The sequence below is a fragment of the Bufo bufo genome, chromosome 2, assembly GCF_905171765.1.
Source record: "Bufo bufo chromosome 2, aBufBuf1.1, whole genome shotgun sequence".
Lineage (NCBI taxonomy): Eukaryota > Metazoa > Chordata > Amphibia > Anura > Bufonidae > Bufo > Bufo bufo.
In genome coordinates this window covers 747199444-747220091 of record NC_053390.1, presented here as the reverse complement: position 1 = coordinate 747220091, position 20648 = coordinate 747199444, and positions in this window count along the sequence as shown.

The following is a 20648-nucleotide window of genomic DNA, read 5'->3' as shown; positions in this document are numbered from 1 at the left end:
AAATGGGAAAAGTTGTCTTTTGCCAAGATATTTCTCTCACCCAGCATGGGTATATATAAAATGACACCCCAAAACACATTCCCCACCTTCTCCTGAGTACGGAGATACCAGATGTGTGACACTTTTTTGCAGCCTAGGTGGGCAAAGGGGCCCATATTCCAAAGAGCACCTTTCGATTTCACAGGTCATTTTTTACAGAATTTGATTTCAAACTCCTTACCACACATTTGGGCCCCTAGAATGCCAGGGCAGTATAACTACCCCACAAGTGACCCCATTTTGGAAAGAAGAGACCCCAAGGTATTCGCTGATGGGCATAGTGAGTTCATAGAACTTTTTATTTTTTGTCACAAGTTAGTGGAATATGAGACTTTGTAAGAAAAAAAAATAAAATAAAATAAATCATAATTTTCCGCTAACTTGTGACAAAAAATAAAAAGTTCTATGAACTCACTATGCCCATAAGCGAATACCTTAGGGTGTGTACTTTCAGAAATGGGGTCATTTGTGGGGTGTTTGTACTGTCTGGGCATTGTAGAACCTCAGGAAACATGACAGGTGCTCAGAAAGTCAGAGCTGCTTCAAAAAGCGGAAATTCACATTTTTGTACCATAGTTTGTAAACGCTATAACTTTTACCCAAACCATTTTTTTTTTACCCAAACATTTTTTTTTTATCAAAGACATGTAGAACTATAAATTTAGAGCAAAATTTCTATATGGATGTCGTTTTTTTTGCAAAATTTTACAACTGAAAGTGAAAAATGTCATTTTTTTGCAAAAAAATCGTTAAATTTCGATTAATAACAAAAAAAGTAAAAATGTCAGCAGCAATGAAATACCACCAAATGAAAGCTCTATTAGTGAGAAGAAAAGGAGGTAAAATTCATTTGGGTGGTAAGTTGCATGACCGAGCAATAAACGGTGAAAGTAGTGTAGGTCAGAAGTGTAAAAAGTGGCCTGGTCTTTCAGGGTGTTTAAGCTATGGGGGCTGAAGTGGTTAAGAGCATTATGTACTAAACAGTAGTGTTCAATAGTTTCAGTAAGCAACCAATAACAGAAAAGAGAATAAATGGATATGAAATTCAAATAAAATTGATTATTAATAGTGGACATATAAGTAGTGATGGACGAATATCGGTCGGGACGATACGCGAACAAATGTTCATGAACCATAAGTTCGCGGAGGGCACCATTCAGTTTAGTGGCAGGCGAACCTGAAAAACCTTCAGGTCATATTTGCAGCCACAAAATACTTACTAAAAGTGCACAAATAGTCCCACAACATGGACAGTGACATACTAGAGGGGGATCAAAGACAAAAATTCCCACAATTTTTTTTTTTTATGCATCTTAAAGGGAAATTCTCCAAAATGTGCCCTGCTGAGCCTAGAAAATTTTTATTTTAGGCCACGGGAGAACGAGAAAAAAATGAACAGAACTGGTGGGCAACCTCAAATAAGACTGAACTTTTTAATACATCATTAAAAATACCCAAAAGTAGGCGAAAAGGTCGCTCGCCACAGTATAATACACTTATTACAAATCACTCAATGGTGAAAAAGTACAAAATTGCTATGTGTAGTGCCAACAGACTTGAACGGGAGCAAAGGAGTGGGAGGGAAAAGGGAGACTGGGTCTCTTTCTCCTATTAATCCCTCCCTATATGTCTACACCTCATAAGTTGTCCCTACGCTGTGCCATGTGACTGCCCAGTTTCATCAGAGAAAGGAGCAAGCGAGGGAACTATGTTGGCACACTAAGGGATATACTATAAATAAGCCCACAATAGCAAAACACACTGCCCAACACGTTTCATTGGCCTAGGGCCAATTCATCAGGGGACTTGAATAGATGAAGTACAGCAATATAAAGTAGTCAATATATGAAGTGTACAAAGCAAATTAGTCAAGAGATAAAGTGCAAACAGCAGCCAAAACTTAGCTTAGCAGCAGCGGCAGCGGCTCCATCTGTTCAAGCTAATGGAGTGTTTCATTCTCATAGCACAGCCCTCTAGTTTCTTTAAAGCTGATAGTCATCCAGCCGGGCCTGTGGCAGTGGCACATATGCTAGTTTGCAAATGAGCCAAACAAATCACACTTAAGCCGCATCCCATCTGGCACATGACCCATCACGTGATTAGAAAGCTGTGACCTCACAGTCACATGGGCCATCACGTAATTAAACAGGGGCTGGAGCAGCAATCACAGGATCAATATAGGGAGTGTCTGTAATATACCAGGCACTCCCTTTCAGTGATGCTGCAAGGGGCGGATAAACAAGGAAGAGGATGTCACCAGGCATCCTTGTCAGTTTCTCCAAAGTGGCGCTAAATAAGTTCCAGCGCCGATCCAAACACAAATAGACCAGGGCAGTATACAGTAACTACTGCCAGGTCTGAATAAATGTGATGTAGCAGGCTGGTTTTAAATCTGTAGAGAAACAGATGGGCGCACCATAGGGTAATTCTGTGGGTGTATAATGGTGAACAAAAAGAATTGGCAAGGCTCACCTTGTGTGGTTGTGCGGATATAGGCACAACACTATTGTAGGTATTTTCAAACAAGCCTGGACGTCTGGATATGGCGGTCTGCAGCCTCGGGACCACGAGGGATCTTCAAAAGGAGAAGCCTGGAGCCCCCAAGAAGATAGTAGTGCAAGAAGACAAAACACGTCCCACGGCGCGAATTACCGTCTACCAGTCACCAGGGTCAAGAAGGAATCTTTTAATGCAGCAATACAACTCGTTTCGGGGAATCACTCCCCTTCATCCGGTACAAAAGTGCAGAAACTGAACAAAAAAAAAAAATTTTTTTTTTTTTTTTTTTGTTCATGATAATGCAAACGGATCCGTTTTGACTTTACATTGAAAGTCAATGGGGGACGGATCCGTTTGAAAATTGAGCCATATTGTGTCAACTTCAAACGGATCCGTCCCCATTGACTTACATTGTAAGTCTGGACGGATCCGTTTGCCTCCGCACGGCCAGGCGGACACCCGAAATCTGCAAGCTGCGTTCAGGTGTCCGCCTGCTGAGCGGAACGAAGGCTGAACGCTGCCAGACTGATGCATTCTGAGCGGATCCGCATCCACTCAGAATGCATTAGGGCTGGACGGGGCCGCTTGTGAGAGCCTTCAAACGGAACTCACAAGCGGAGCCCCGAACGCTAGTGTGAAAGTAGCCTTATGGGGTCGAGGTACCTGGCTGGGAACAGAGAGCTGGAGAAAAAGAACTTTAACCCTGAGGTCCTTTTTGGCTCCCCCTCCCCTATGCAAGTGGCGGAGGTCCATGTAATGGATGTGCAGTCACAGAGCCGACATGGATAGTCTGAAATTTCAGCACTGGGTTCCCTGGCGTTAACTCATTAACTGCGGTGTGTTATTCACTTGCCAATGGCAGTACCTGGTGATTAATTGAAGGATTCTACCATACTAACTGGAATGGAGCTAATTCATTAACTGTTGCTGTGTTACAAAATGCTAGCGGTATTACTTGGCGATTTACCGAAAGTTTCTACTATTCTAATTGCAAGAGAACTAATTATTAACTGTTGTGTGACATTACCTGCTAACGATACCACCTGACGATTAACAGAAGAATCTAACCATGCTAATTGCAAATTAATCGGGATTACGGTGATTGGTTTAATTTATAACACTAGACTTACAAGAATTAAGCCCTGGTTGTTGAGGACAATATATGTATACTGGGTGCTGGAATAGCTGGCAGGCACCCCTTGTGATTGACTGTTCACACACTGAACAACTCCGCCATTAATGCAAATTAGTGGTAGGTGGGCAGTCTGTCACATACGGGGTCAACGGAGGGGGTTGAATAACCTGTATTAATGGTATTTAAATAATCATTTGTATAGGTCTCGCTGCTAATTGACAGCAATTAACTTTTATATTTCATATATTGTCCCAGGAAGTCCTATATTGGAAACGGTTTGGAAAATGGCCAGACAGGGAGTAGGAAAAATGGGGAGGGGTCAGCCGGAGTTAAATATCTCAATTTCTTCCATGTTTAAAAAAGCGGAAAGGACTAAACAACAGCTTCTGATTAATACGCAAAGTCTGATTAGTCCCTCTAAGGAAAAAAACAAGGATATTTCTCTTGTCCAAGGGGGGTAAATCCCTTGGGTCATTGGAAAATATTACTCTGAATACGGCCGTGGAGGAATCCCGGACTGGAGAGAGGGTCACTAAACAACAGAAATTTGTAGAAGGAAATAATCCCCAACTAGGGGAACAAGTGCCTAGTCTGCAGGACATATCTCAAGAGATTAAAAACTGCAGCTCGGCAATAAAGGATCTCTCTCTCCAGACTGGAAATATTAAGGAAGCAGTTGGGCTTCTTAGAGCAGATCTACAAAAGTATAAAGATAGACTGTCAGAAGCACAGAAAAGAATATGATACTCCGAAGACTTCCTACACAATACGGTTAAAGAGAAAAATATATTAAAGGATGAAAACAGAGAACTAAAAAATAAGCTATTAAAACTGTATAACAAGTCCAGGAGGGCAAATTTGAGATGTTTGGGGATCCTGGAGGGATGGGACCTCTGTGGATTTATACAAAAGTGGTTGACTGACCAGTTGGGTCAGGACATCTCTAACTTTAAGAATTTTGTCGAAAGGGCCTATAGGGTGCCGGCGAAACCACCCCTCCGGGAACAAGACCGAGACAGATAATGGTTAATTTATTGTCTGTAAGAGATAAGGAGGTGATTGTGAGTAGGTCTAGGAAGAGGGGCATGTTGGATTATTTGGGCACAGACTTAATGCTGTTCCCAGATTATGCAAGGGAAACAGCGAAAGAAAGAAGTCAATTTATTGATGTAAAAAAAATACTGCGCCTGAATAATGTGAAATATTCAATGATGTTTCCAGCTAAGTTACGGATAGAAAGGGACAACAGAACTTGGTTTTTGGATTCGGCCAAGTCGGCAAACGAGTGGATTAGAGAAAAATTAAGATCTGATGTGTAGTGGGTTGGGTCCGGGCTGGGAGGGGGTTATGCTAAGTTAGAGAGCCAGGGCTGAGATTAACCTGGGTCATGTTTTCCGTTTTTCTCCGGGTACCTCTCCGTCCTTTCTCTTCCCCCCTGGATCAATATACACAAGAGAAAGATAATTGTATAGGCCTACATGAGAATAATTTCATGGAATATTAGGGGCTTCAGTCGGGGTATAAAAAGAGTTGCCATGTTTAATACAATACAAAGATTCCTCTGCGCCATAGTCTGCCTGCAGGAGACGCACTTGACAGTGGAGTGGGGTGGATGACTAGATCCTGGATGAAGTACTCCTTCCACTTGTTTTTTTCATCTTATGCGAGGGGAGTAAATATATTAATACATCGGGATATAGATATTAAAATAGTAAAAACTGTGGTACATAGGGAAGGTCGATACATCCTTATGGATTGTTTGCTAGAAGACAAAGCATGGATTATAGCAAATGTATATATACCGCCTCCCTTTAAAATAGATATTTTATTAAAAATTCATGAATTTGTGCTTAATACAGGGGACAAATCACACTCAAGGAATACACACGGGTTCAAAATTAAAAGCCACAACACAAGAATTGGGTTGGATTGATATTTGGAGGGTAATGCACCCAAAATTAAGGAAATATTCATGTTTTTCTAAAACGCACAAAACTTTATCACAGATTGATTTAGTTTTTACTAATAATAGAGATGCACTAGATATTGAACGAGTAAATTATGGACAACTGGGGATTTCAGACTATAACCCTATCATCATAAACACAAAAGATGTTGGGAAAAAAAATAAGAGGTATGAATATAAATATAGGATGGATAAATATGATGGGTGCACACGATAAAATTTTGGAAGGAATATTTTTCTATAAACGAGGGCTCTACGGAAATTAATATAGTTTGGGAGGCCGCAAAGGCCTTCATTAGAGGGATTGTCACAAAATATACGGTAATATATAAAAAAAAATCTAGGGGGAAAATATTTGAATTAGAGCATGAAGCAGAAATATACGAAAAAATATATATTGGAAATCCCATACAGCAAAATTATAAAGAATAGACAATAGAGAAAGTTACCAAACTGGAAAATGAATTATTCTTGATGGGGGAAAGACAAAAACATAACTTTGTGAGAGATAATTACATTTATGTGCACATACGAGGTAAAAAGCTAGCCGCATTGGTGGCAGCACAATAGAATAAAAGCAGGTATACACACTGCTTGTTAAATATTAAATCCGGACATAATATCACAGAACAAACAGCCAAAATAGAATTGCTCAAAGAATATTTTAAGAGTATATGCTGCAGTAAAATAACGAAAAATGCAATGCAAATACAACAATTTTTGGAGACAATCACCATTACTATGTTAACGACAGAGCAAGGGGATAGGTTGGAAGTTCCTTTATAAATAAATCCCCTGGTATATACGGTATTCCGTTTGAGGTGTATTTTCTATATAGAGAAATATTGATCCCGAAATTGCTTGAAATGTGGACTGTGTCGAGAGAAACAGGCAAACTGCCCGACTCCTTGAGGGAAGCATTAATCACTCTTATTTTAAAACCTGGCAAAGATCCATCTTTTCCAGACTCATATCGTCCCATCTCCTTGATTAATACAGACAATAAGATACTAGCAAAAATACTGGCCGCTAGGCTTACTGCCGATACTGATACACGAGGATCAGACGGGATTCATGTCGGGTAAAACAACTGAAAATATCATTATATATTTTGTAAACACCCAGGTGGAACCCACAAATAGGGGAGAGCGTATGATATTGACTTTAGATGCTTCAAAAGCTTTTGACACCATAGAATGGCCATTTATGATGGCAACATTAAAGAAAATGGGAGTTGGTGATATATTTGTTTCTTGGGTTAAATTACTATATACTGAAATATCTGCTAGACTGATAGTGAATGGAGATAATTCCAATGGTATATACATCGGCAGGGGGTAAGGCAGGGTTGTCCTCTTTCCCCCCTGCTGTTTGCGATAGCTATGGAACCTCTGGCGGATATGATCAGGCAAGATCGGGAGATAGTGGGTTTTAGATATGGATCACATGAGGAATCAAATACCCATTTTTGGCACAAATCTTTAATTGCAGCCTAGTGTGGGTCAGGGCATGTGAGATACACCCTTTATAAATAGGGTTATATTGTTCTATTTATAAAACACCCTTTTTTGAGAAAAAAATACACAATTTTCCTGGCCTTGCACCATCAGCACGTGTGAAATTCCAGGGTTATATACTGCTGTCATATTCAGTTATTAATCAAATACCCATTTTTGGCACAAATCTTTAATTGCAGCCTAGTGTGGGTCAGGGCGTGTGAGATACACCCTTCTATATACAGGTGTTCTATTCAGTTTTTTTAAATAAAGGCATTTTGGCCACAAATCTTTAATTGCGGCCTAGTGTGGGTCAGGGTGTGTGAGATACACCCTTTATATACAGGGGTTCTATTCTTCTATAAAAAAAAAAACACCCTTTTTTAGGCAAAATACACAATTGTTGCACCCTTGCAGCATCAAGACGTTTGAAATTCCAGGGTTATATACTGCTGTCATATTAAGTTATTAAACAAACACCTGTTTGGGCAAAAAAAAAAAAATTGTCAGCCTTTGCTGCAGATGTCATTGTAAAACACACCCTTTATATATTTGGGTTATATTCAGATATTTGAAATACAGCCATTTTGGGCATAAATCTTTAATTGCGGCCTAGTGTGGGTCAGGGCGTGTGAGATACACCCTTTATATACAGGGGTTTTATTCTTTTATTAATAAAACACATTTTTTTGTGCAAAATACACAATTGTTGCGCCCTTGCAGCATCAAGACGTTTGAAATTCCAGGGTTCTATACTGATGTCATATTCAGTCTTTAAACAAACACCCGTTTGGACAAAAAAAAATATTTGGCAGGCTTTGCTGCAGATGTCATTGTGAGATACACCCTTTACACTGCGTGCAGAATTATTAGGCAAATGAGTATTTTGACCACATCATCCTCTTTATGCATGTTGTCTTACTCCAAGCTGTATAGGCTCGAAAGCCTACTACCAATTAAGCATATTAGGTGATGTGCATCACTGTAATGAGAAGGGGTGTGGTCTAATGACATCAACACCCTATATTAGGTGTGCATAATTATTAGGCAACTTCCTTTCCTTTGGCAAAATGGGTCAAAAGAAGGACTTGACAGGCTCAGAAAAGTCAAAAATAGTGAGATATCTTGCAGAGGGATGCAGCACTCTTAAAATTGCAAAGCTTCTGAAGCGTGATCATCGAACAATCAAGCGTTTCATTCAAAATAGTCAACAGGGTCGCAAGAAGCGTGTGGAAAAACCAAGGCGCAAAATAACTGCCCATGAACTGAGAAAAGTCAAGCGTGCAGCTGCCAAGATGCCACTTGCCACCAGTTTGGCCATATTTCAGAGCTGCAACATCACTGGAGTGCCCAAAAGCACAAGGTGTGCAATACTCAGAGACATGGCCAAGGTAAGAAAGGCTGAAAGACGACCACCACTGAACAAGACACACAAGCTGAAACGTGAAGACTGGGCCAAGAAATATCTCAAGACTGATTTTTCTAAGGTTTTATGGACTGATGAAATGAGAGTGAGTCTTGATGGGCCAGATGGATGGGCCCGTGGCTGGATTGGTAAAGGGCAGAGAGCTCCAGTCCGACTCAGACGCCAGCAAGGTTGAGGTGGAGTACTGGTTTGGGCTGGTATCATCAAAGATGAGCTTGTGGGGCCTTTTCGGGTTGAGGATGGAGTCAAGCTCAACTCCCAGTCCTACTGCCAGTTTCTGGAAGACACCTTCTTCAAGCAGTGGTACAGGAAGAAGTCTGCATCCTTCAAGAAAAACATGATTTTCATGCAGGACAATGCTCCATCACACGCGTCCAAGTACTCCACAGCGTGGCTGGCAAGAAAGGGTATAAAAGAAGAAAATCTAATGACATGGCCTCCTTGTTCACCTGATCTGAACCCCATTGAGAACCTGTGGTCCATCATCAAATGTGAGATTTACAAGAAGGGAAAACAGTACACCTCTCTGAACAGTGTCTGGGAGGCTGTGGTTGCTGCTGCACGCAATGTTGATGGTGAACAGATCAAAACACTAACAGAATCCATGGATGGCAGGCTTTTGAGTGTCCTTGCAAAGAAAGGTGGCTATATTGGTCACTGATTTGTTTTTGTTTTGTTTTTGAATGTCATAAATGTATATTTGTGAATGTTGAGATGTTATATTGGTTTCACTGGTAAAAATAAATAATTGAAATGGGTATATATTAGTTTTTTGTTAAGTTGCCTAATAATTATGCACAGTAATAGTCACCTGCACACACAGATATCCCCCTAAAATAGCTAAAACTAAAAACAAACTAAAAACTACTTCGAAAAATATTCAGCTTTGATATTAATGAGTTTTTTGGGTTCATTGAGAACATGGTTGTTGTTCAATAATAAAATTAATCCTCAAAAATACAACTTGCCTAATAATTCTGCACTCCCTGTATGGAAACACTAAAACATGATTTTTTTTGCTTCAAAAATGAAATCATTGTGTAAAACTTACATAAATAAAAAAAAAGTATACATATTAGATATCGCCGTGTCCGTATCGACCGGCTTTATAAAAATATTACATGACCTATCCCCTCAGATGAAGACCGTAAAAAATAAAAAATATAAACTGTGCTAAATAAACAATTTTTTGTCACCTTACATCACAAAAAGTGTAATAGTAAGCGATCAAAAAGTCATTTGCACCCCAAAATAGTGCCAATCAAACCGTCGCCTCATCCCGCAAAAAATGAGACCCTATCTAAGATAATTTCCTAAAAAATAAAAAAACTATGGCTCTCAGAATATGGAGACACTAAAACATGATTTTATTTTTTGTTTCAAAAATGATATTATTGTGTAAAACTTACATAAATAAAAAAAAAGTATACATATTAGGTATCGTCGCGTCCGTATCGACCGGCTCTATAAAAATATCACATGACCTAATACCTCAGATGAACAGCGTAAAAAATGAAAAATTAAAACTGTGCTAAATAAACCATTATTTGTCACCTTACATCACAAAAAGTGTAATAGCAAGCAAACAAAAAGTCACACGCACCCCAAAATAGTGCCAATAAAACCATCATCTCATCCCGCAAAAATCATACCCTACCCAAGGTAATCGCCCAAAAACTGAAAAAATTATGGCTCTCAGACTATGGAAACACTAAAACATGATTTTTTTTGCTTCAAAAATGAAATCATTGTGTAAAACTTACATAAATAAAAAAAAGTATACATTTTAGGTATCGCCGCATCCGTGACAAACTGGTATATAAAAATATTACATGATCTAACCTGTCAGATGAATGTTGTAAATAACAAAAAATAAAAACGGTGCCAAAACAGCTGTTTATTGATATTTTGCCTCACAAAAAATGTAATATAGAGCAATTAAAATTCATATGTACCCTAAACTAGTACCAACAATACTGCCACCCTATCCCGTATTTTCTAAAATGGGGCCACTTTTTTGGAGTTTCTACTCTAGGGGTGCATCAGGGAGGCTTCAATTGGGACATGGTGTCAAAAAAAACAGTCCAGCAAAATCTGCCTTCCAAAAACCGTATGGCATTCCTTTCCTTCTGCGCCCTGCCGTGTGCCCGTACAACTGTTTACGACCACATATGGGGTGTTTCTGTAAACTACAGAATCAGGGCCATAAATATTGAGTTTTGTTTGGCTGTTAACCCTTGCTTTGTTACTGGGCAAAATGGATTAAAATGGAAAATTTTCAAAAAAAATTCAATTCTGAAATTTCATCTCTATTTGCCAATAACTCTTGTGGAACACCTAAAGGGTTAACGACATTTGTAAAATCTGTTTTGAATACCTTGAGGGTTTCAGTTTCTTAGATGGGGTCACTTTCATGGAGTTTCTACTCTAGGGTTGCATCAGGGTGGCTTCAAATGGGACATGGGGTCAAAAAAAACAGTCCAGCAAAATCTGCCTGCCAAAAACAGTATGACATTCCATTCCTTCTGTGCCCTGCCGTGTGCCCGTACAGTAATTTACGACCACATATGGGGTGTTTCTGTAAACGACAGGATCAGGGCCATAAATATTAAGTTTGGTTTGGCTGTTAACCCTTGCTTTATAACTGGGAAAAAAATATTAAAATGTAAAATCTGCCAAAAAAGTGACATTTTGAAAATCGTATCTCTATTTTCCATTATTTACTTGTGGAACACCTAAAGGGTTAATGACATTTGTAAAATCAGTTTTGAGTACCTTGAGGGGTGTAGTTTCTTAGATGGGGTCACTTTTATGGAGTTTCTACTCTAGGGGTGCATCAGGGGGGCTTCAAATGGGACATGGTGTAAAAAAAACCAGTCCAGCAAAATCTGCCTTCCAAAAACCGTATGGCATTCCTTTCCTTCTGTGCCCTGCCGTGTGCCCGTGCAGTAGTTTATGGCCACATATGGGGTGTTTCTGTAAATTACAGAATCAGGGCCATAAATATTGAGTTTGGTTTGGCTGTTAACCCTTGCTTTGTAACTGGAAAAAAATTATTAAATGGAAAATCTGCCAAAAAAGTGAAATTTTGAAATTGTATCTCTATTTTCCATTAATTCTTGTGGAACACCTAAAGGGTTAACAAAGTTAGTAAAATAAGTTTTGAATACCTTGAGGGGAATAGTTTTTAGAATGGGGTCATTTTTGGCTGGTTTCTATTATGAAAGCCTCGCAAAGTGACTTCAGACATGAACTGGTCCCTAAAAATTGGGTTTTTGAAAATTTCTGAAAAATTTCAAGATTTGCTTCTTAACTTCTAAGCCTTGTAACTATTTTTGGAGGTATTACTATGTATTATAGAAGTTGAGAAATTGAAACTTGGAAATTTTAAATTTTTTTGAAATGTTTGATTAATTTGGTATTTTTTTATAAATAAAAATGATTTTTTTTTACTTCATTTTACGAGTGTCATAAAGTACAATATGTGACCAAAAAATAATCTCAGAATGGCCTGGATAAGTCAAAGCGTTTTAAAGTTATCATCACATAAAGTGACACTGGTCAGATTTGCTAAAAATGGCCAAGTCCGTAAGGTGAAATAGGGCCGAGTCCTTAAGGGGTTAAACAAACAACCGCTTGGGCAAAAAAAAAAAAAATGACAGCCTTTGCTGCAGATGTCATTGTGAGACACACCCTTTGTATATTTGGGTTATATTCAGATATTTTAAATACAGCCATTTTGTGCACAAATCTTTAATTGCGGCCTAGTGTGGGTGATTGCTTGTGAGATACACCCTGTATATACAGGGGTTCTATTCAGGTATTTGAAATACAGCAATTTTGGGCAGAAATCTTTAATTGCAGCCTAGTGTGGGTCAGGTCATGTGAGATACACCCTGTATATACAGGGGTTATATTCTTCTATTAATAAAACACCCTTTTTTTGGGAAAAATACACAATTGTTGCGCCCTTGCAGCATCAAGACGTTTGAATTTCCACGGTTATATACTGCTGTCATATTCAGTTATTAAACAAACACCCATTTGGGCAAAAAAAAAATAATTGGCAGCCTTTGCTGCAGATGTCATTGTGAAACACACCCTTTGTATATCTGGGTTATATTCAGATATTTAAAATACAGCCATTTTGTGCACAAATCTTTCATTGCAGCCTAGTGTGGGTCAGGGCGTGTGAGATACACCCTGTATATACAGGGGTTCTATTCAGGAATTTGAAATACAGCCATTTTGGACAGAAATCTTTAATCGCGGCCTAGTGTGGGTCAGGGCATGTGAGATACACCCTGTATATACAGGGGTTTTATTATTTTATTATAAAACACCTTTTTTTGTGCAAAATACACAATTTTTGAAGCCTTGCAGCATCAAGACGTTTGAAATTTCAGGGTTATATACTGCTGTCATATTAAGTTATTAAAAAATTACCCGTTTGGACAAAAAAAAAAAAAATTGGCAGCCTTTGCTGCAGATGTCATTGTGAGATACACCCTTTATATATTTGGGTTATATTAAGATATTTGAAATACAGCCATTTTGGGCAGAAATATTTAATTGCGGCCTAGTGTGGGTCAGGGCGTGTGAGATACACCCTTTAAATACTGGGGTTCTATTCAGGTATTTGAAATACAGCCATTTTGGGCAGAAATCTTTAATTGTGGCCTAGTGTGGGTCAGGGCGTATGAGATACACCCTTTAAATACAGGGGTTCTATTCAGGTATTTGAAATAAAGCCATTTTGGGCAAACAAATTTAATTGAGGCCTAGTCTGGTTCAGGGCATGTAAGATACACCCTGTACATACTGTCGTTCTATTCTACTATTAATTAAACACCCATTTAGGGCAAGATCCTAAATTCGAGAAATATGAGCAGAGCGTCAAATAACGGACGTGGCCCAGGTCGTGGTGCTGCTGGTGAAGCTCCTGTTGCAAGGAGAGGACGTGGTAAAACTGTGCCAGCTACACGCACAAGTGAAACCCCTTCCTCAGGTGCGAGTAGGCGACAGAACCTGCATCGGTATTTGGTCGGTATAATGCAGCTCTACGAATGGTGAGGCCTGAACAAGTACAGGCAATAGTAAATTGGGTTGCTGACAGTGGCTCCAGTTCATTCACATTGTCTCCTACCCAGTCTCCTGCTGAAAGATCAGAGTTGGCACCTGCAGCCGATGTCCATCAGTCTTTCACCTCACCCCATTGCAAATCAGCCAAGCTGTCTGAGACCCAAGTCATGCAGCATTCTCTTCTGATTTTTGATGACTCTGTTAGCAGGGTTTCCCAGGACCATCCACCTATCCCTGCCCCAGAAGTGGAAGAGATTAAGTGCACCAATGCCCAACCACTTATCTTTCAAGATGAGTAAATGGGAGGACCATCGCAGCACGTCTCTGATGATGTCGAAACACAGGTGACAACTGCTGGGGATTTCGAAAGTGTGCAGACCGACAAGGAGGGCAGAGGTGAAGACTGGGTGGAAGATGATGTGGAGGACAATGAGGTCCTCGACCCCACATGGAACCAAGGTCATGCGAGTGACCTATGTAGTTCGGAGAAAGAGGCGGTGGTCGCACAGAGCCACCAGCACAGCAGAAGAGGGAGCAGGGTGCAAAAGCGGAGCGGCCGTCCTCTAGACAGTACGCCTGCTACTGCTTACCGCAGCAAGGGACCGAGCACACCAAAGCCAGCTCCAAGGAGTTCGCTGGCGTGGCAGTTCTTCAGACAATGTGCTGACAACAAGACATCAGTGGTTTGCACGCTGTGCAATCAGAGCCTGAAGCGAGGCATAAACATTCTCAACCTGAGCACAACCTGCATGACCAGGCATTTAAGTGCTAAGCCCGAGCTGCAGTGGAGTAGACACCTCAAAAACCAAGAAAGTTCTCTGGCTCCTCCTGCTTCCTCTTCTGCTGCAGTCTCGGCCTCTTCATCCACCTCTGGAGTGACAATGCCACCTGCCACCCCGCAAACAGAGGATCTTCCAGCAACACCCCCTCCTGGGTCACCAAGCATCTCCACAATGTCCCACAGAACTGTTCAGCTCTCCATCTCCCAAACACTGGAGAGGAAGAGGAAGTACTCCCCTACCCACCCGCGATCCCTAGCCCTGAATGCCAGTATTTCTAAATTACTGGCCTTTGAAATGCTTTCATTCCATCTGGTGGAGACGGATAGTTTTAAAGGCCTTATGGTGGTGGCTGTCCCACAGTATGTCGTGCCCAGCCGTCACTACTATTCCAGGCGAGCCATCCCTTCCCTGCACAACCAAGTAGGGGACAAAATCAGGTGTGCACTGCGCAACGCTATCTGTGGCAAGGTGCACTTCACTACGGATATGTGGACCAGTAAGCGCAGTCAGGGACGTTATATCTCCATAACAGCACACTTGGTAAATGCAGTGGTGGCTGTCCTTCCACCACCGAGGATTGCAGGGCGCTTCAGTTTGCCTCCTGTTGCTTCCTCCTACTACTCTGCTTCCTCATCCTCTACCAGCTCCTCATCCGGTCAGCGCAACACCTTCACCACCAACTTCAGCACAGCCAGGGGTAAACGACAGCAGGCAGTTTTAAAACGTATCTGTTTGGGGGAAAACCCCACACCGCACAGGAGCTGTGGACGGGCCTTGAACAACAGACCGATGAGTGGTTGGTGCCAGTGAGCCTCAAGCCCGGCCTGGTGGTGTGCGATAATGGGTGAAATCTCGTAGCAGCTTTGGGATTAGCCGGTTTGACGCACATCCCTTGCCTGGCGCATGTGCTGAATTTGGTGGTGCAGAGATTCCTTAAAAATTACCCCGATATGTCAGAGCTGCTGCATAAAGTGCGGGCCGTCTGCGCGCGTTTTCGGCGTTCTCACCCTGCTGCTGCTCGCCTGTCAGCTCTGCAGCGTAACTTCGGCCTTCCCACTCACCGCTTCATATGCGACGTGCCCACAAGGTGGAACTCCACCTTGCACATGCTGGCCAGACTGTGCGAGCAGCAGCCGGCGATAGTGGAGTTTCAGCTGCAGCACGCACGGGTGAGTCGCTCTGCGGAAAAGCACCACTTCACCACCAATGACTGGGCCTCCATGCAAGACCTGTGTTCCTTGTTGCGCTGTTTCGAGTACTCCACCAACTTGGCCAGTGCCGATACCGCTGTTCTCAGCGTTACCATCCCACTTCTATGCCTCCTTGAAAAAACGCTCCTGGCGATGATGGAAGAGGATGTGGCACAGGAGGAGGAGGAGGAAGAGGGATCATTTTGTAGGTTTTCTGGCCAGTCATTCCCAAGTGGCTCCGAGGATGGGTTCCTCCCACCACAATCCCAAGGTACACAATTGTCCAGCCAGGGCAGAGTTCTGGAGGATGAGGAGGTGGAGGATGAGGAGGAGGAGATGGAGGAGGAGGAACCATGTTCACAGCAGGGTGGCACCTAGACCAGCTCATGGCCATTACTGGTGCATGGATGGGGGGATACAGAGGACACAGACGATATACCTCCCACAGAGGACAGCTTTTGTTGCCTCTGGGCAGCCTGGCACACATGAACGATTACATGCTGCAGTGTCTCCGCAACGACCACCGAGTTGCCCACATTTTAACTTGTGCTGATTACTGGGTGGCCACACTGCTTCATCCCCGTTACAAGGACAATGTACCGTCCTTAATTCCGTCACTGGAGCGTGATTGTAAGATGCGCGAGTACAAGCGCACGCTGGTAGACGCGCTGCTGGTGGCATTCCCACCTGACAGCGGGAGTACAGTGGAAGCACAATGCGAAGGCAGAGGACAGGTAAGAGGTCGCCAACGCAGCTGGGGCACCGCCAGCACCTCAGAAGGCAGGGTTAGCATGGCCGAAATGTGGAAAAGCTTTGTCAGCACGCCACAACAACCAGCACCACCAGCTGATATGGAACGTCTTAGCAGGATGCAGCATTTCACCAACATGGTGGAGCAGTATGTGTGCACACGCCTAAACGTACTGAATGACGGGTCTGCCCCCTTCATCTTCTGGGTCTCCAAATTGGGCACATGGCCTGAGCTTGCCCTTTACGCCTTGGAGGTGCTGGCCTGCCCTGCAGCCAGTGTATTATCTGAACGTGTGTTTAGCACGGCAGGGGGCGTCATCACAGACAAGTGCAGCCACCTGTCCACAGCCAATGTGGACAAGCTCACGTTCATTAAAATGAACCAGGCATGGATCCCTCGGGACTTTTTTAAAGTGTACCCTTATAAAATAAAATAAAATTTAAACCAAAAACCTGTGTTGGCTACGTCGTCCTCCTCCTCCACCGCCGCTTCCACCTACACCAATACATCCGCCGCCTCCTCAAACTCCTACTCCATATGGAACTCCACCTCATAAATAATTTTTTTTTTTTTTATTTGTACGTATTTTATTTTATATCATTTCACTACTTTGTCAGTTACATTTTCTGGTGAAATTCAGCAATTTTTGGGTGTGATGTACCACTGCTATACCTAGTAGGCCGGTTAAAAAAAATAATTGTCATTTACATTTTCGGGTGAAATTCGATTTTTTTTGTGTGTATAGTACCACTGCTATACCTAGTAGGCCGGTTAAAAAAAATAATTGTCATTTACATTTTCGGGTGAAATTCACCAATTTTTGGGTGTGATGTACCACTGCTATACCTAGTAGACCGGTTAACAAAAAAATAAAATCGTCAGTTACATTTTCAGTTGAAATTCAACAATTTTTGGGTGTGAAGTACCACTGCTATATCTAGTAGACAGGTTTAACAATAAAAAAAATTGTCTGTTCCTTTTTTTGGTGAAATTCACCAATTTTTGGGTGTGATGTACCACTACTATACCTAGTAGGCCGGTTAAATAAAATAATAAAAAAATTGTCAGTTACATTTCCAGTTGAAATTCAACAATTTTTGGGTGTCAAGTAACACTGCTATACCTAGTAGACAGGTTAAAAAATATAATTTGTCAGTTACATTTTATGGTGAAATTCACCAATTTTTAGGTGTGATGTACCACTACTATACCTAGTAGGCCGGTTAAAAAAAATAATAAAAAATTGTCAGTTACATTTTCAGTTGAAATTCAACAATTTTGGGGTGTCAAGTACCACTGCTATACCTAGTAGACAGGTTAAAAAAAAAATTGTCAGTTACATTTTCTGGTGAAATTCACCCATTTTTGGGTGTAATGTACCACTGCTATATTTACACTTAGTCAGATGACTATTGGTTGCCTACTCTTGACATGTGCATTATATTTAAATTTTTATTAGTGTCAACTTACTTAGGTAAAATTTAACTTTTATTAGTTATTTTTAAATATTTAGTGAATACTTAATCTTAACCTACTATGTTTAAAACTGTCAACAGTCGACCTATGGTGTACTGTACTTGTATTCATTCTTTTATATTTTCTACTTATATTAAGATGGCAGTTTATTGCATGGCTACCTGTCTTTTCACTGTATGTCTCTGTATATACTCTTTGAGCTGTAACGATAGCACTTTGCTGACTATACTGCCTGCTGGCTTACTCTAGGCTTGCTAGCTTGTTGTAACAATGTATCATGCTACTTTGTAGCTGGCGGCTATTGTTTCACTACACTGGCTGAGGTCTGTTTGCTTTCATTGCCCTATTCGCCTTGTCTGTTGGATCGCTACTAGCTGCACGTTCGTTTATTGTTCTGCCTATCAGCTACTCAGTAGCTAGCACTCAGTATTAGGGTCGGCTGTGGTCTAAAACCTATTTACTGCCCCCCGACATGTTTCGCCATATACGACTGCCCGATCCCCTGAAGACGCCATGTATATGGCGAAACATGTCGGGGGACAGTAAATAGGTTTTAGACCACAGCCGACCCTAATACTGAGTGCTAGCTACTGAGTAGCTGATAGGCAGAACAATAAACGAACGTGCAGCTAGTAGCGATCCAACAGACAAGGCGAATAGGGCAATGAAAGCAAACAGACCTCAGCCAGTGTAGTGAAACAATAGCCGCCAGCTACAAAGTAGCATGATATATTGTTACAACAAGCTAGCAAGCTAGAGTAAGCCAGCAGGCAGTATAGTCAGCAAAGTGCTATCGTTACAGCTCAAAGAGTATATAAAGAGACATACAGAGAAAAGACAGGTAGCCATGCAAGAAACTGCCATTTCAATATAAGTAGTGTGCCAACTACTGAGTAGCTGATAGGCAGAATATTAAACGAACGTGCTGCTAGTAGCGATCCAACAGACAAGGCGAATAGGGCAATGAAAGCAAACAGACCTTAGCCAGTGTAGCGTAACAATAGCCACCAGCTACAAAGTAGCATGATACGTTGTTACAACAAGCTAGCAAGCCTAGAGTAAGCCAGTAGGCAGTATAGTTAGCAAAGTGCTATCGTTACAGCTCAAAGAGTATATACAGAGACATACAGGGAGTGCAGAATTATTAGGCAAGTTGTATTTTTGAGGATTAATTTTATTATTGAACAACAACCATGTTCTCAATGAACCCAAAAAACTCATTAATATCAAAGCTGAATATTTTTAGAAGTAGTTTTTAGTTTGTTTTTAGTTTTAGCTATTTTAGGGGGATATCTGTGTGTGCAGGTGACTATTACTGTGCATAATTATTAGGCAACTTAACAAAAAACAAATATATACCCATTTCAATTATTTATTTTTACCAGTGAAACCAATTTAACATCTCAACATTCACAAATATACATTTCTGACATTTAAAAACAAAACAAAAACAAATCAGTGACCAATATAGCCACCTTTCTTTGCAAGGACACTCAAAAGCCTGCCATCCATGGATTCTGTCAGTGTTTTGATCTGTTCACCATCAACATTGCGTGCAGCAGCAACCACAGCCTCCCAGACACTGTTCAGAGAGGTGTACTGTTTTCCCTCCTTGTAAATCTCACATTTGATGATGGACCACAGGTTCTCAATGGGGTTCAGATCAAGTGAACAAGGAGGCCATGTCATTAGATTTTCTTCTTTTATACCCTTTCTTGCCAGCCACGCTGTGGAGTACTTGGATGCGTGTGATGGAGCATTGTCCAGCATGAAAATCATGTTTTTCTTGAAGGATGCAGACTTCTTCCTGTACCACTGCTTGAAGAAGGTGTCTTCCAGAAACTGGCAGTAGGACTGGGAGTTGAGCTTGACTCCATCCTCAACCCGAAAAGGCCCCACAAGCTCATCTTTGATGATACCAGCCCAAACCAGTACTCCACCTCCACCTTGCTGGCGTCTGAGTCGGACTGGAGCTCTCTGCCCTTTACCAATCCAGCCACGGGCCCATCCATCTGGCCCATCAAGACTCACTCTCATTTCATCAGTCCATAAAACCTTAGAAAAATCAGTCTTGAGATATTTCTTGGCCCAGTCTTCACGTTTCAGCTTGTGTGTCTTGTTCAGTGGTGGTCGTCTTTATGCCTTTCTTACCTTGGCCATGTCTCTGAGTATTGCACACCTTGTGCTTTTGGGCACTCCAGTGATGTTGCAGCTCTGAAATATGGCCAAACTGGTGGCAAGTGGCATCTTGGCAGCTGCACGCTTGACTTTTCTCAGTTCATGGGCAGTTATTTTGCGCCTTGGTTTTTCCACACGCTTCTTGCGACCCTGTTGACTATTTTGAATGAAACGCTTGATTGTTCGATGATCACGCTTCAGAAGCTTTGCAATTTTAAGAGTGCTGCATCCTTCTGCAAGATATCTCACTATTTTTGACTTTTCTGAGCCTGTCAAGTCCTTCTTTTGACCCATTTTGCCAAACGAAAGGAAGTTGCCTAATAATTATGCACACCTGATATAGGGTGTTGATGTCATTAGACCACACCCCTTCTCATTACAGAGATGCACATCACCTAATATGCTTAATTGGTAGTAGGCTTTCGAGCCTATACAGCTTGGAGTAAGACAACATGCATAAAGAGGATGATGTGGTCAAAATACTCATTTGCCTAATAATTCTGAACTCCCTGTACAGTGAAAAGACAGGTAGCCATGCAAGAAACTGCCATCTTAATATAAGTAGAAAATATAAAAGAATAAATACAAGTACAGCACACCATAGGTCGACTGTTGACAGTTTTAAACA